Source organism: Schistocerca serialis, chromosome 3 (assembly GCF_023864345.2).
Source record: "Schistocerca serialis cubense isolate TAMUIC-IGC-003099 chromosome 3, iqSchSeri2.2, whole genome shotgun sequence".
Classification (NCBI taxonomy): domain Eukaryota; kingdom Metazoa; phylum Arthropoda; class Insecta; order Orthoptera; family Acrididae; genus Schistocerca; species Schistocerca serialis.
The window spans coordinates 1,059,947,675-1,059,965,567 of NC_064640.1; the positions used below are offsets into that span (position 1 = coordinate 1,059,947,675).

Consider the following 17,893-nt stretch of genomic DNA (forward strand, 5'->3'; position numbering starts at 1 on the left):
TCCACGTTTCCCTCCATGGACGAGTTCACAGATCAATGCAATGATTTTGCCTCAAACTCGCAACATTTGTCATAATACACAGATAGTGACTTTAAATGACGAAATGTGGAAAGGACGCGAGACTAGACCGTCAGCGCCATTGTTAACATCAATAATTAATGGTGCCAATGATAGTCCCATTTCTTCTGATTGGGGCACATTAAAGTGTGGTGTGCCTCAGGGGTCCATCCTAGGACCTTTGCTTTTCCTTATCTTCATCAATGATCTCCCACTTTGCACAGACACCGAGTGTAAATTTACTCTTTTTGCCGATGACACCACTATTCTGCTTGAAAGTCGAACTAACAGTGACCTAGAAAATAAATGTAATGCTGTACTCGTTGACATCCTACACTGGTTTAAGTGCAACGGACTAACTCTAAACATTCAGAAAACTCAGTATATGCAATTTCACACATCTCAACAAGAAAATGAAGTATGCCACTTAAACTGTGGTAACCAAAATATACTACACTGTGAATCATCTAAGTTCTTGGGCATTCTAATTGATGGCAAGCTGAACTGGTCTGAGCATATCTTAGACCTACATAGAAGGCTCAGTGTGGCAACTTATGCTCTGCGTGTAATCACCCCCATTGGTGATGAGGACGCTACTAAAGCTGCCTACTTTGGTTATTTTCATTCTATCATGTCGTATGGCATAATATTTTGGGGCAACAAGCCTTTAGCCAAAAAAATATTTACTGCACAGAAGAGAGCTGTTAGAATCATGAGTGGTGTTCATCCAAGATATTCTTGCAGAAGTCTGTTTCATAAGTTACAAATATTAACACTTACCTCTCAATTCATATTTTCTTTGATGATTTTTGTTTCTAACAACCTATCTCTTTTTAAAACTAATAGTGAATGTCATGATCATAATACTAGGTCTAAAAATGATCTACACAGGGATCTGAAACATTTAAGTCTTGTTCAGAAAGGTGTTCATTATTCAGCCACAAAAATTTTCAACTCCCTTCCATCAGGTATTAAAGATCACATTAATGTCTTACCTACTTTTAAATGTAAATTGAGAGAATACCTAATGGTAAATTCCTTCTATTCTCTTGATGAGTATCTACAGATAAAGCAATGATTTTTTATACTGATAAAAATTTGTTTGCTATAGATCACATTAACTGTTTAATTTGGAAAATGTACTATATTTCCTTTTTAGGTATTGTTTTATATTACTTGAGCTATACCTTTGATTTGATTTTAACCTACAAACTTATTCATAATCTTATGGTACATTTTTGTCATTTTATATATGTGTATTATTTGTTTAATTTGGAAAATGTACTATATTTCCTTTTTAGGTATTGTTTTATATTACTTGAGCTATACCTTTGATTTGATTTTAACCTACAAACTTATTCATAATCTTATGGTACATTTTTGTCATTTTATATATGTGTATTATATCTGTTGTATGTAATCATGACTCATTCCACATCCTTGTGATTTATCACAATACGGATTAATGGAATACGAAATAAATAAATAAATAAAAATAAAAATGTGAGAACCGAATGAGACAAATTCAGCAACGTGACACAAATCGGACACAGGAGACTGACAAACTGGACCGACTATTAGAGTTATTTACAGATATGAAACGAGACGTTAGACAGAAAATTGACGCAAAACTGGACGCACTTGGTCAAGACTTCAAACAAAGGCTAGATAAAAGCGACGAAAAATTTGACGTATTAAACCGCACTATGACCGAAAATTTTGAACGAACGACAAAACAGATGACAGAATTAAATAACACCACTCAACAGCTCACCCAGCGATTTGAGACATTGTCCGACCGAGTCACTAAACAGGAAGAAACTTTGGTTACATTCACACATGAAACAAAAAACAATATCACCCGATGTGAGAATCAGTTAAATCAAATAGTTAATGTGCAGCAGGAAGTGAACACCCGTGTGAAAGAGTTAGCTCAGGCCCACACTTCAGCTGGCTCCACCCAAGAAAAGCTGGCTGAAGAAGTGGGAAATATTACCCAGCAGCTCACAATGGTAGTTCATTAACAAACCAATCTCAAAGAAAAGATAGAAAAATTAGAAGACAGAGCGGACCTCGCGTCACTAAACAACGACACCAACATGGCCGAAAGAATTGTACACGAATGTAAATTGTGTGACGACTATCTGGACAAAAAACTTGAAACAATTACACTGGACATACTTTCAAAAACAAAGACACATGTTAAAGACGAGACAAAACATATGGAAGACGAAGTGAGAAAATTACGAGACAATGTTGTGCCGTGTTTGGCGATTGGTGCAAACGCATCGTCAGGGAACGACAGAACAGCTAAAACCATGGCTAATGACACAGACAGAACACCTATTGTGGAATCGCCCATTTCCATTCAAAATTAAAATGTGCCGCTTTCTTTTCCACCAAACGAGCAATATCACAGTAAAACACCTAGAGTAGCAAGTGACATAAACTGCATCAATACAGTTATGCCAACCGGCATGGCCGATGACACGTTTGTAAGGCATGGGTATTTCCAGACATTTTCCAGTGAGGACAAGCACAAAGTCCACCCTATTGTGTTTATTAGATCATTTAACGGTGTTTTTCCACGAAGTAGGTCAGAAGTTGATAAAATCAGATACGTCACCAATATCATGAGAGGACGAGCAGCTAAGTGGGGTGCCGCTATGAAACGGCGGTGCCTTACGTTTGAACAGTTCGAACCAGCCTTCTTGGACGAATTCTGTTCCGAGATTGAGCAACAGTGTCTAAGGAGAGAACTGTGTAACCCCGAGACCTATGACCCTAAAAAAAGAGACATTAAGACAACACTTGGAGAGGTACCTAGACAAGATACTCTACAGGTCCAAACCAGCCGATATGCCAGCGATAATTGACACTTTAAAGAGCCACTTACCCTTTCCATACCGAGACAGATTGATAGGAGTACCGGAGAATGACGTTAAGACTTTCTTAAACATCTTAGATCAAATGGACGTAGCTTACAGAGGCGATTCACACCATTCAAATTTTACTCATATTAGTAACCAAAATCAGCACCCACCCCAAAGGAACCTTAGTGACGGTGGTTGGTGGAACCATGCCTGCGATGCCTGCGCGCGAAACATATTCAAATGGAAACGTGTATGACGGTAGGAACAACCGCAGAAATTCGTGGAATAATATCAACAATAATTATCACCCATATCAAAATGGTAACTACATGCAAAATGAAAATCACAGACAGTACAACAACAACAGCAACGGGAATAGGAGACGTGAGAATAACCGGTACAACCCGGGCTACTTTTACAGGGACATGCCATATAACGGACATAATTACCACCAAAACAACATCAATCCCAACAATCACCGACAGAATATGTGGAACACACAAAATTCACGCATGATAAATCATAACCCTCCACGGAATCTGCCGTTTCCCAGTACAGTTATGCACTCCCCGCCACGAAGTAGCAATAACAATTGCAGCGCGCCATCAGCTGACGCGTGGGCGACAACCGGCTGGAATGTAAACATAGTGGAGCTGGTCAATGAACCCGGCCAAACACAGCAGACGATGGAAAACAGTCGACGACCGAGCCAAGCCCTCGTGCTTCGGTCGTGAGGTGTTGTAAGAGCGCAACGGCTTAGACGGTTTATTTCCTCAGGTACGACAACAAAATGACAGGAGAACAGGACTTAACAGACGAGAAAAACATTAAGTCAGACAGCTGTGTTAAAGAATTCATACAAGCTATGGCATGGGTTTAGTTTAACGATTATGATGTACACATTTTATTCGATACTGGTGCTGCTGCAAGTGTGATGTCAACCGCATTCTATAATGAATTGAAACAAATTATAAACATACCTGCTTCACCCGTACAGAATTGCCACGTGGTTACTGCCACAGGTACTAAATCTAAGAACATACGCATGCCAATCCTAGTCAACTTCACGTTTTCCAGTACACAGTTCAAGTGTAATTTTCTGATTGTAGACACGCTTATTGTACACTGCATCATAGGGATGGATTTCTTGAATGAACACAAAGCAATCATAGATTTAAGTAATGGTATATGTCAATTATCTGTAGGAGAACAACTAATCAATGTTGAACTTAACAAGACGATTGAACCACGACAAAAACATCACAAAGTAAGTCAATTTCAATTGGTATATCCTACCATACCCCCCCCCATGAACCATGGACCTTGCCGTTGGTGGGGAGGCTTGCGTGCCTCAGCGATACAGATAGCCGTACCGTAGGTGCAACCACAACGGAGGGGTATCTGTTGAGAGGCCAGACAAACGTGTGGTTCCTGAAGAGGGGCAGCAGCCTTTTCAGTAGTTGCAAGGGCAACAGTCTGGATGATTGACTGATCTGGCCTTGTAACAATAACCAAAACGGCCTTGCTGTGCTGGTACTGCGAACGGCTGAAAGCAAGGGGAAACTACAGCCGTAATTTTTCCCGAGGGCATGCAGCTTTACTGTATGATTACATGATGATGGCGTCCACTTGGGTAAAATATTCCGGAGGTAAAATAGTCCCCCATTCGGATCTCCGGGCGGGGACTACTCAAGAGGATGTCGTTATCAGGAGAAAGAAAACTGGCGTTCTACGGATCGGAGCATGGAATGTCAGATCCCTTAATCGGGCAGGAAGGTTAGAAAATTTAAAAAGGGAAATGGATAGGTTGAAGTTCGATATAGTGGGAATTAGTGAAGTTCGGTGGCAGGAGGAACAAGACTTTTGGTCAGGTGACTACAGGGTTATAAACACAAAATCAAATAGGGGGAATGCAGGTGTAGATTTAATAATGAAAAGGAAAATGGGAATGCGGGTAAGCTACTACAAACAGCATAGTGAACGCATTATTGTGGCCAAGATAGATACGAAGCCCACACCTACTACAGTAGTACAAGTTTATATGCCAACTAGCTCTGCAGATGACGAAGAAATTGAAGAAATGTATGATGAAATAAAAGAAATTATTCAGATTGTGAAGGGAGACGAAAATTTAATAGTCATGGGTGACTGGAATTCGAGTGTAGGAAAGGGAGAGAAGGAAACATAGTAGGTGAATATGGATTGGGGGACAGAAATGAAAGAGGAAGCCGCCTGGTAGAATTTTGCACAGAGCACAACATAATCATAACTAACACTTGGTTTAAGAATCATGAAAGAAGGTTGTATACACGGAAGAACCCTGGAGATACTAAAAGGTACTATTGTAATAGGGGGAGACTTCAATCTACCAGGTATAGAATGGGATAGTCACACAATCAGAACTGGAGCCAGGGACAGAGACTCTTGTGACATTATCCTGACTGCCTTGTCCGAGAATTACTTCGAGCAGATAGTTAGAGAACCAACTCGTGAAGCTAACGTTTTAGACCTCATAGCAACAAATAGACCGGAACTTTTCGACTCCGTGAATGTAGAAGAGGGTATCAGTGATCATAAGTCAGTGGTTGCATCAATGACTACAAGTGTAATAAGAAATGCCAAGAAAGGAAGGAAAATATATTTGCTTAACAAGAGTGATAGGGCACAAATCGCAGAATATCTGAGTGACCACCATCAAACGTTCATTTGTGAGGAAGAGGATGTGGAGCAAAAATGGAAAAAATTCAGAAACATCGTCCAGTACGCCTTAGATAAGTTCGTACCGACTAAGGTCCAAAGCGAGGGGAAAGATCCACCGTGGTATAACAATCATGTACGAAAGGTACTACGGAAACAAAGAAAGCTTCATCATAGGTTTAAGAGTAGTCGAATCATAGCTGATAAGGAAAAGCTGAACGAAGCGAAAAAGAGCGTAAAGAGAGCAATGAGAGAAGCATTCAACGAATTCGAACATAAAACATTGGCAAACAATCTAAACAAGAACCCTAAAAAGTTTTGGTCATATGTAAAATCGGTAAGCGGATCTAAATCCCCTATTCAGTCACTCGTTGACCACGATGGCACCGAAACAGAGGACGACCGAAGAAAGGCAGAAATACTGAATTCAGTGTTCCGAAACTGTTTCACTGCGGAAAATCGTAACACGGTCCCTGACTTCAGCCGTCGCACGGACGCCAAAATGGAAAATATTGAAATAAACGATATCGGAATTGAAAAACAACTGCTATCACTTAGTAGCGGAAAAGCATCCGGACCAGACGAGATACCCTTAAGATTCTACAGTGATTATGCTAAAGAACTTGCCCCCTTTCTATCAGCAATTTATCGTAGATCGCTGGAAGAACGTAAAGTACCTAGCGACTGGAAGAAAGCGCAGGTCGTTCCCATTTTCAAGAAGGGTCATAAATCAGATGCGAATAATTATAGGCCTATTTCGCTTACGTCAATCTGTTGTAGAATAATGGAACATGTTTTGTGTTCTCGTATTATGACGTTCTTAGATAATACAAATCTCCTTCTTCATAACCAACATGGATTCCGCAAACAGAGATCATGTGAAACTCAGCTCGCCCTATTTGCCCAAGAAATTCACAGTGCCGTAGACACTGGCGAGCAGATTGATGCCGTATTCCTGGAATTCAGGAAGGCATTTGATACGGTTCCGCACTTACGTTTAGTGAAAAAAATACGAGCTTACGGAATATCGGACCAGGTTTGTGATTGGATTCAGGATTTCCTAGAAGAAAGAACACAACATGTCATTCTTAACGGTTCAAAATCTGCAGATGTAGAGGTAATTTCGGGAGTACCGCAGGGAAGCGTGATAGGACCTTTATTGTTTACAATATACATAAATGACTTAGTTGACAACATCGGTAGCTCCGTGAGGCTATTTGCAGATGACACGGTTGTCTACAAGAAAGTAGCAACATCAGAAGACTCGTACGTACTCCAGGAGGACCTGCAGAGGATTAATGCATGGTGCGACAGCTGGCAGCTTTCCCTAAACGTAGATAAATGTAATATAATGCGCATACATAGGGGCAGAAATCCATTCCAGTACGATTATGCCATAGGTGGTAAATCATTGGAAGCGGTAACGACCGTAAAATACTTAGGAGTTACTATCCGGAGCGATCTGAAGTGGAATGATCACATAAAACAAATAGTGGGAAAAGCAGGCGCCAGGTTGAGATTCATAGGAAGAATTCTAAGAAAATGTGACTCATCGACGAAAGAAGTAGCTTACAAAACGCTTGTTCGTCCGATTCTTGAGTATTGCTCATCAGTATGGGACCCTTACCAGGTTGGATTAATAGAAGAGATAGACATGATCCAGCGAAAAGCAGCGCGATTCGTCATGGGGACATTTAGTCAGCGCGAGAGCGTTACGGAGATGCTGAACAAGCTCCAGCGGCGGACACTTCAAGAAAGGCGTTACGCAATACGGAGAGGTTTATTATCGAAATTACGAGAGAGCACATTCCGGGAAGAGATGGGCAACATATTACTACCACCCACATATATCTCGCGTAATGATCACAACGAAAAGATCCGAGAAATTAGAGCAAATACGGAGACTTACAAGCAGTCGTTCTTCCCACGCACAATTCGTGAATGGAACAGGGAAGGGGGGATCAGATAGTGGTACAATAAGTACCCTCCGCCACACACCGTAAGGTGGCTCGCGGAGTATAGATGTAGATGTAGATGTATCAGATAGATTATATAATGGTAAGACAGAGATTTAGGAACCAGGTTTTAAATTGTAAGACATTTCCAGGGGCAGATGTGGACTCTGACCACAATCTATTGGTTATGACCTGTAGATTAAAACTGAAGAAACTGCAAAAAGGTGGGAATTTAAGGAGATGGGACCTGGATAAACTAAAAGAACTAGAGGTTGTAGAGAGATTCAGGGAGAGCATAAGGGAGCAATTGACAGGAATGGGGGAAATAAATACAGTAGAAGAAGAATGGGTAGCTTTGAGGGATGAAGTAGTGAAGGCAGCAGAGGATTAAGTAGGTAAAAAGACGAGGGCTAGTAGAAATCCTTGGGTAACAGAAGAAATATTGAATTTAATTGATGAAAGGAGAAAATATAAAAATGCAGTAAGTGATACAGGCAAAAAGGAATACAAACGTCTCAAAAATGAGATCGACAGGAAGTGCAAAATGGCTAAGCAGGAATGGCTAGAGGACAAATGTAAGGATGTAGAGGCCTATCTCACTAGGGGTAAGATAGATACCGCCTACAGGAAAATTAAAGAGACCTTTGGAGATAAGAGAACGACTTGTATGAATATCAAGAGCTCAGATGGAAACACAGTTCTAAGCAAAGAAGGGAAAGCAGAAAGGTGGAAGGAGTATATAGAGGGTCTATACAAGGGCGATGTACTTGAGGACAATATTATGGAAATGGACGAGGATGTAGATGAAGATGAAATGGGAGATACGATACTGCGTGAAGAGTTTGACAGAGCACTGAAAGACCTGAGTCGAAACAAGGCCCCCGGAGTAGACAATATTCCATTGGAACTACTGACGGCCGTGGGAGAGCCAGTCCTGACAAAACTCTTACCATCTGGTGAGCAAGATGTATGAAACAGGCGAAATACCCTCAGACTTCAAGAAGAATATAATAATTCCAATCCCAAAGAAAGCAGGTGTTGACAGATGTGAAAATTACTGAACTATGAGCTTAATAAGTCACAGCTGCAAAATACTAACACGAATTCTTTACAGACGAATGGAAAAACTAGTAGAAGCCAACCTCGGGGAAGATCAGTTTGGATTCCGTAGAAACAATGGAACACGTGAGGCAATACTGACCTTACGACTTATCTTAGAAGAAAGATTAAGGAAAAGCAAACCTACGTTTCTAGCATTTGTAGACTTAGAGAAAGCTTTTGACAATGTTGACTGGAATACTCTCTTTCAAATTCTAAAGGTGGCAGGGGTAAAATACAGGGAGTGAAAGGCTATTTACAATTTGTACAGAAACCAGATGGCAGTTATAAGAGTCGAGGGAAATGAAAGGGAAGCAGTGGTTGGAAAGGGAGTAAGACAGGGTTGTAGCCTCTCCCCGATGTTGTTCAATCTGTATATTGAGCAAGCAGTAAAGGAAACAAAAGAAAAATTCGGAGTAGGTATTAAAATTCATGGAGAAGAAATAAAAACTTCGAGGTTCGCCGATGACATTGTAATTCTGTCAGAGACAGCAAAGGACTTGGAAGAGCAGTTGAATGGAATGGACAGTGTCTTGAAAGGAGGATATAAGATGAACATCAACAAAAGCAAAACAAGGATAATGGAATGTAGTCTAATTAAGTCGGGTGATGCTGAGGGAATTAGATTAGGAAATGAGGCACTTAAAGTAGTAAAGGAGTTTTGCTATTTGGGGAGCAAAATAACTGATGATGGTCGAAGTAGAGAGGATATAAAATGTAGGCTGGCAATGGCAAGGAAAGCGTTTCTGAAGAAGAGAAATTTGTTAACATCCAGTATTGATTTAAGTGTCAGGAAGTCATTTCTGAAAGTATTCGTATGGAGTGTAGCCATGTATGGAAGTGAAACATGGACGATAAATAGTTTGGACAAGAAGAGAATAGAAGCTTTCGAAATGTGGTGCTACAGAAGAATGCTGAAGATTAGATGGGTAGATCACGTAACTAATGAGGAAGTATTGAATAGAATTGGGGAGAAGAGAAGTTTGTGGCACAACTTGACCAGAAGAAAGGATCAGTTGGTAGGACATGTTCTGAGGCATCAAGGGATCACTAATTTAGTATTGGAGGGCAGCGTGGAGGGTAAAAATCGTAGAGGGAGACCAAGAGATGAATACACTAAGCAGATTCAGAAGGATGTAGGTTGCAGTAGGTACTGGGAGATGAAAAAGCTTGCACAGGATAGAGTAGCATGGAGAGCTGCATCAAACCAGTCTCAGGACTGAAGACCACAACAACAACAACATCCTACCATAGTTAGTGTATGTAATTTAACACTTGAAGATTCAGACTATCAGGAGATTGAGCAGGATTTATTGTATCAGACATGTGTTGAATCTGACTATTTAACGAAACAACAGCGAGAAGAATTGTACAAATTATTATGTGATTATGCACAAGTTTTCAGTGAGAGGCCTGGTGTAATCAGAGGTTATGGCTACAAAATGGATGTTAAGCCACATAAGACTTATTTTAGGACACATTATAATATTCCATGGGCGAAGAAACCTGCAGTTTTACGCGAAATCGAGAGTATGTTGACCTGGGGTGTCATAGAAAAATCACATTCCCCTTATTGCAATCCTATCCTGGCAGTAGACAAGCAAGATGGCAATGTCAGATTGGTGCTAGACGCATGTGAAATCAACAAAATTAAAACAACTGAACAGGAAATGGCAGCTATTATATTCAGGTCCTTTCAGAATAGCAAGCATACCTCACCCAGGTTGTTACTCCCTAGAATACCCGTTATCTCACAAGCCGAGGGTGCTGCATCCCCACAGACATTTGAAACCCTTTGTGCACTAAAACAACATAATATAATGACAACTAATTTGGACATGAACAAGTCGCTGTGAAAAAGAGATCGTAAATATTTGTACTGAATACACGAACATTAAGTTATACAGCCTAAGAACACAAACATTAATTTATGGAAATTATATACTGCAGTTACACTTGCACACATAACTATGAAGAGAATGTAAACCCAGGTAAGTACACTTACTGAATGAGAAAAGATATTCATACAGGAATGAGATCTATGCAGGTTACATTTGTTGTTAATTGTAAATTGCAAGGTGAATCAACAACTAGTTATTTTAAGACACTATAATGAGAGGTGATAATAGCTACTGAGATCAGTAGTGACATAGGTATGTAGCAAAATGAATGAGGATGTAAGAATGAATGATCAGTATGAATGAGTTAATATTTAGGTTAATATAAGAAGGTAAGTTACTGTGAAGTAGTTGATGGAAACAAGAGATTATTTGAGGAAAATATTATTGGAGTTTTATGAGAATGGAAGTGCGAGATGGCCCCACGTATGTGATAGGGCCTATATTAATGTTTGATGAGGAATATGTGAGTAAGGAATGAATGAGAATGTTTTGGTAATATTGTGCTACATAGAGAAGTGAGAAAACAGTCCACATCTTTAAGATTAGGTGGCCTACGTAACAATTTCAGTTTGAAAGAAAACATTTGTGATGAGTTAGATACACATTTAACATCTTGTACTCACGTGTTCTATTTTCATTGCCCTTGAAAATGAATGAATGCAAGATAAGCAGATTGAACATAATGAAGATTACAGCTGTTGAAAGAAGTGTAATAAGAATGTAACTTGGAAACACATTAGCTTTAATTTATTTCAGAAGTGTAACTTAGTAACCTTTCATTAAGTTTTGTTAAGCCACCGTGTGGAAGAAAACATTTACAGTTTGTGTTCAGACAGGAGAATGATATTTTAAGGAACTTCAGTTGAAATACAGTTTTTACACAGCCCTCATGTAAATACATTTGTATAAAGAAAATTACAAAAGTGAAATTTAGTGCCATGATAGCCTTTATTATACTTACACACAACAGAAAACCCTGAGGAAGCAAAAGATAGGAGAGTTATTAAGGCCATTTTGTGACTTGTACAACACCTCCACTTAAGCAAACAGATGACAAAATTACATCTGCGTTGAAGACAATATTTGGCTTTTCAGGCTATGAAAGGTAAATGCAAAGGAGCAGTGACCAGCCGACGTCGAGCCTCAGACACTGAGTATGAGATATTTTACTGTCAATTATAATACTACATTCTTTATTTATGTTTTATAGAAATAAATGATATATATATACACACACACGCACATACATGATGTTTCTACTGCACTAAAGTAGAAGGGAGTTAATGGTCAACCTTGGGAGAGGAAATTTGGTACGTTATTATATTACACACATTATGAGAGAGACAATCTCTGAGAGATATATTTTCCATTTGAATAGACAGTATCCACAAGAAGTGGACATATCGAGGAAGTACTGAGCAGATATGTGATTTACTCATGCAATGATTTGTTAAGGTATAATACACTTAGTCATATGAACAGTCAGAACACAAACTGAGAATCTGTCATGATGTTACACTACACATACTTGACGTAAGGACACACATTTACCCATGATTTGGTAAATGGTAAGCACCTCCTTTCACACACCCCTTGAAGGTGATGCAAACGTTATAATGTATTATGTTCTTTGTTTATGTAGTAGCTGTAGGATTTGGTAGTTTATAGGTAGTGACTAGTTCCTTCCATTCTGCCGGCCGAAGTGGCCGTGTGGTTAAAGGCGCTGCAGTCTGGAACCGCAAGACCGCTACGGTCGCAGGTTCGAATCCTGCCTCGGGCATGGATGTTTGTGATGTCCTTAGGTTAGTTAGGTTTAACTAGTTCTAAGTTCTAGGGGACTAATGACCTCAGCAGTTGAGTCACATAGTGCTCAGAGGCATTTGAACCTTCCATTCTCTTTCTTTCTCCATTATCCTACCACCTCCTGCAGCTGGGTATTGTTTGTTTATGGAATGTAAGAATATGTTGTGTGACAGTAAACATTCAGATGTGAATAAAAAGACATGAAGAAAATTAAGTATTTTGAAAAAGGATTAATGATGGCATTACAAGACTGGTCAACCACTAGCCAGATATGTAATCAAAAGAAAGAAATGAATAATAAATGAAGGAAAGCCCTTGCTTTAAATATTAAGTCTGATACCTCTTGGCACGCCCAAATCTGAATAAAGAAACTCATAATGATCATAAACCCCAATGAAAGAAAGCCAATGGGACTTAGTATAATTTTTAGTGTAAATATTTCACATGCATACTCTTGTAAATTTATATGTATTTGTATACGTGTTAAAACTTTGCACATTGTCAACATATTTTGAAATGTGACCACGAAATGTAAGCTTTCATAATTAACGATGTAAACATGCTGGGACACAGTGAAGTTTGTTAAAATGTAAATATGGCAAAAAGTGTTGCAAACTGTGTACGTTGTAAACGACGAAATTTGTGTTATTTGTGAAACTTCTGGTGCATAAACCAAATAACTGTTTGTAAACCAACATAAACTGCAATTTATTTCGACGATAATGAGGATTTTCACACTGCAAATGAACGTTTGTTGGCGAGTGTAAACAACGTGATGAAACACCTACCTTTGCGAACTTCGAAGCCGTTGTTCCTGGCCACCTTTCAGATGCTTCGGAGACACAAACTCAGCAACTGTAGTAGGCGACGTGGAGGCTATTGTTCCCGGGCCATATGTGGTCGATGTAGTTTTTAGTCATGAAAACGCACTAGGACCTGGAGTGCTGTGTCGTAACAGAAGATATGGACATTGCTTCATATCACGCACACGCTCAATCTTATTGTGTCACCGGACTTAACATGCATAGTATTCACTTTCACATAGTGTTCATTACAAGTTATTATTCCAGCATAAATGGCAAGACTGTCATAACACAACGATTTTGAAACTGCCGGACGCGACGACACAGTGATGCTATTGCGCATGTGCAAAGACTAAGCCTGCCAGAGATGGATTGGGAATGAAACGCTGGAAGCACACAACATTAACTGCGCTGGCGAGCAGCTTGCTCAAACAAACTCTATGTTAATATATGTATATTAATTTTGTAAACAGTATCAAATCTGTAACAATTGTATGTAGTATATAGGTTTAGAAAGTAAATATTGACAAAGATTATCCCCTAAGAATGCAAATGGCCTTTCCTATGGAAATATGTGTATATTGACATTTAGGTATATCTATTACATTGTTTCCTAGCCTGCCACGCTAAATGTTTTAGCGTGACAGTCGAGGGGGCGATGTAGCGGGACTTTGAATTTCGCCGCGCTACACTCGTTACCTCAGATATATATATATATATATATATATATATATATATATATATATATATATATATATATATATATATATATATTCTCTGCCGTCGAGCGCTCGTACAGCTGCGACGGTATAATTTATAAGAAAATGAAGGTACTAAAATTGTAACTCTTTTTGTTTTACTACCCGCTTTTGTCTCTGAGAGCGGAAGCTTAACTTACTTATTAGCTAGTCTTGGTCGGATTAAGACGAAAAAACTTATTGATGTGCAGACGTATTGTGGAAGTTTATATGAATTTCGGAGGATGGAAGCAGAAACGTAAAATACATTGCATTCAGTATCAAGATGATTTTGATTTGTATACATCAGTAATTCCTGGACAATGAAATTTATTGCAAAATTTCGGAGCAGCTAAGACTTTTCACGCTGAAATGAAGCAGGAGATTTTTGGAGAACAAGACCTAGACGCCGCACGAGAGAAGACATGTTAACATGGTAAAGGATGAACTCATATCTACGCCATCTCCCCCTGTTAATCGTATTTTGTTACTCTCTGTTTTCTTTCAAATAGTTTTTGTAGTGGAAATTGGTTTGACTTTTGTTCAGAAACGTCACAAGGACCACCCTAACAATAGCTTTTCCGAATCACGAAGTCCGATAACTTTTCTGTAATACGAAGTCCAATTTGCATTTCATTCTTTCCCTTTTTCACGGTCATTAACGATTTTAAAAAGCCCTTTTCATTCACCGTGACTTCCCACATTTTCAACCTTTTCTTTTCCTCTTTTTTTTTATTTTTATTTTTTTTTTATTATTAACCATTACACCTGGAAGGCAATCAGTTAAAGTTTATAAACATGGGAAGTAGCCCCACTCAAAAGTCTGAACCCGAATATACATGATTTTAAATTCTGATATGCACCTATGCTATCACTTGTAAAGATCATTTAACTGTAAAGCACAGAATTTATGTATGACTGACGTTTGAAATGCTTGACTAAAGTACAGAATCAAATCACTGAAGAAACAATCTCATGTAGCAAATAATTACAATCAGAAGATTCGTAAGGATGATAAATGTGATACTATTTGGCAAAAAGCTAAACATCTATATGAGCAATACATGCTCACACATGCAATATATACGTAATGTTATTTCCCAAAATAAATGTTTCTGTGTTATCATATATTCTTCCATTATTCACTTAATTTCAAAATATAAGTAAAACACAGTAGCATGTAACATTACGCACAATCAATGAGAGCAACTTGTGGACATACTACATAATTTTAGGTGTATGTGCAATGCTGTGCTCTAATGTCGAAAGCCACAATGAACTTCTTATCCCATTCTTTGATGTGAGCTCTTCTATCCTACTGTGTTTTAATCACTCCATTGAAACTCCACATTTAGGAAGACACAACACAGTGCACCTTAGAGTTTACACTGGAGCAGTAGGTTATTTTTTCATTCTTCTTGCAACAAAATTCAACCATATGAGGCTCATCTCTTGGATATACATTTCACATGGCAATTTAGCACATACTTGGTTAGTTTGAGCACCAATATGAACTGCTTAAAAGAACAAGTTTGATTTGCTGCTGGAAGACATGTTGCTGCTGTGTGTTCATCCTCACACACTAGCCACACTGAGGACAGCCTTGAAAGAAAGTAGCACTTTCCTCCACTTTGAAGACTGCAGGGTTGTCCTACTAGCTTACTGACCTCCAGATAGACTGAATCAATCAATCAATCAATATAAATGAGATATTGGCATCAACTTTAAAAATTCAATCAATGCCAGTGACAAACTGAGACAGGCAGTACAAAGTTTTCATGATCTCAGATGAGAATCAGAGCCCAGAAGAGTGACTGGGGGCCAAATGGAGGAGTATGAGAAGAAACTGATAGTATGTGAGGTCTGGCAGGAAAGCTAGACCTAAAAGCTGTCAGTGACACTAATTTTATATGATAGTACTTGTTGTCTTATAGTGTCCCCTCTCTCATCGATATTTTTGAAAAAAAAAGTCAATTTTTTCAGTCTTAGTTGACAAAACATGACACCATTTAATGAATATATCCAAGCTTAAGAGGTTATACACACTAAAATCCTTTTTGCAATAAGATTTAATGCTCTGTGGGATTTACTAATGTGTCAGTAAATCATATCTTACATTATTCATTAAAAACACAATATTCGGAATTAAAATGAATTGTATTGGTACAAGTACAAGTGTAATGGAGTGGGATAGATAAGCATTAATCTGCTTGGTTTTCCTGAAAGCATGTATGAGGGGAGCCAGGAGGCAGATGACTAACAATCACATGCCATGCAACAATCATTTACAGTACAATGCTGATTAATAAGAAACTCTTAGTCAGTGCATGTGTCAATAGGAAGCGTTATGCAGAGAATTCAAGGCTGTTCAACAATACAGTCATTTGTTAAGAGCCAAAGGAATGATAAGTAAATATTTATTGCAAAATGTTTTCCAATTTGCTCAATTTTACCACTACAATGTAAAAGAACAAATACTGTATAGGTATTTATCATTTTCTTTTCTTTTTTTTTTTTTTTTAATGATATAAGTATGTCATATCACCTTGCACATCTTACACACATTTTTCCTCAATTCTTCGCATAAAAAAAACTTAGAGTAAAATTATTGTAAGCCACAAATTATGGCCACAAAGGAACAAGAAAGTCCTGAAAATACATATCAAAAGCTTCTGATGGAATTACTTTATTTGATTTTACATCAGCTATGTCAACTTCTTTTGCTCCATCTCCAGGGCTCTGTTGTATCAGATTACACATATCATTCCAATGTTTTTCACAGTATGGCACTGTCACTGAATTCAGAGGTTCCTTATATACAGGGTGGTCCATTGATAGTGGCCGGGCCAAATATCTCATGAAATAAGCATCAAACAAAAAAACTACAAAGAACGAAGCTCATCTAGCTTGAAGGGGGGAAGCTAGAGTGCTCAGAAAGTGTTCATGAATTCTGCAGCAAACTGAGGAGGATATTGGTCTGAAATTTTGTAGACCTGTTCTTTTACTCTTCATTTAACACCTGAGCTTTTTATCAGTTTCTTGGGACTTTGTGCTAGGTGAGAAATTTGTGACAAATTAAAGCTAAGGAAGGGGCCAATGCCTTAGTATACTCTTTGTAAAAACTAAATTGGGATTCAATCTGGACCTGGTGACTTATTTGCTTTTAATCCGTTCAGTTGTTTCTCTACACCAGGGATACATATTACTGTGTTAACCATATGGGACATTGTGCAACAAACAAACAATGGTATGTTTGTACAATTCTTCTGCAAGAATGCTTTCTTAAACAAAACAAAAAAATTCAAAATTTCAGCTTTTATTTTGCTATCTAAAATGCCACTTTAAACTAGTCAATGAACTTCTGTACAGAAGCCTTAGCACCACTGACCGATTTTACATTACCAGAATTTTCTTGGGTTCTCTGACATCTTTTTCTACAGTACAACAGTAGTAGTAGTAGTTTTACACTAAGCACTTATATCTTTCCACAGATGCATGAATCTCTACTCATATTTGCTTTAACATCTTCCTGACTTCATTATTAAACCACAGTGTGTCTTTTCCAACCTTAATTCACTTCATACTTCTCTAGAGCTGCGACTAACAATCTGTTTAAACTTTGTCGTAGAGGTATTATGGGAAATCTTAAGGGAAATAAGTGATATCTATCCATTCCTATGTGTTACACTAACAAGTGCTTATCAGCTATTTCTCCACTGGCCTTCTTCACTGATTAATTTTTATACCTGAAATCATCATGATAACATCCCTATCACTAATCCCCATCCCCAGCTAGCACTCAAGCTTATTTCAATGTGGATATTGAGTTTAGGTTCAGTTGAAAATTCAAGACTGAAAAATCAGCCTGTTACACAGCTTATTTCAAGGTGGATATTGAGTTTAGGTTCAATTGAAAATTCAAGATTGAAAAATCAACCTGTTACACAGTTTACATCAAGCTGTAAAAAT

The 17,893-nt window shown here is 38.4% G+C and overlaps 1 protein-coding gene across 2 annotated transcripts in view; it reads right to left on the bottom strand.

Moving 5' to 3' along the window:
- LOC126471501 (uncharacterized) overlaps positions 1–13,538 on the bottom strand; it is a 50,721-nt gene extending 37,183 nt beyond the window's left edge. For both annotated transcript variants that reach the window (XR_007586313.1, XR_007586312.1), the window contains exon 1: positions 13,173–13,538. The gene's annotated coding sequence lies outside the window, so the exon portion shown is untranslated. The remainder of the gene's footprint in view (positions 1–13,172) is intronic.
- Between the last annotated feature and the right edge of the window lie 4,355 nt (positions 13,539–17,893).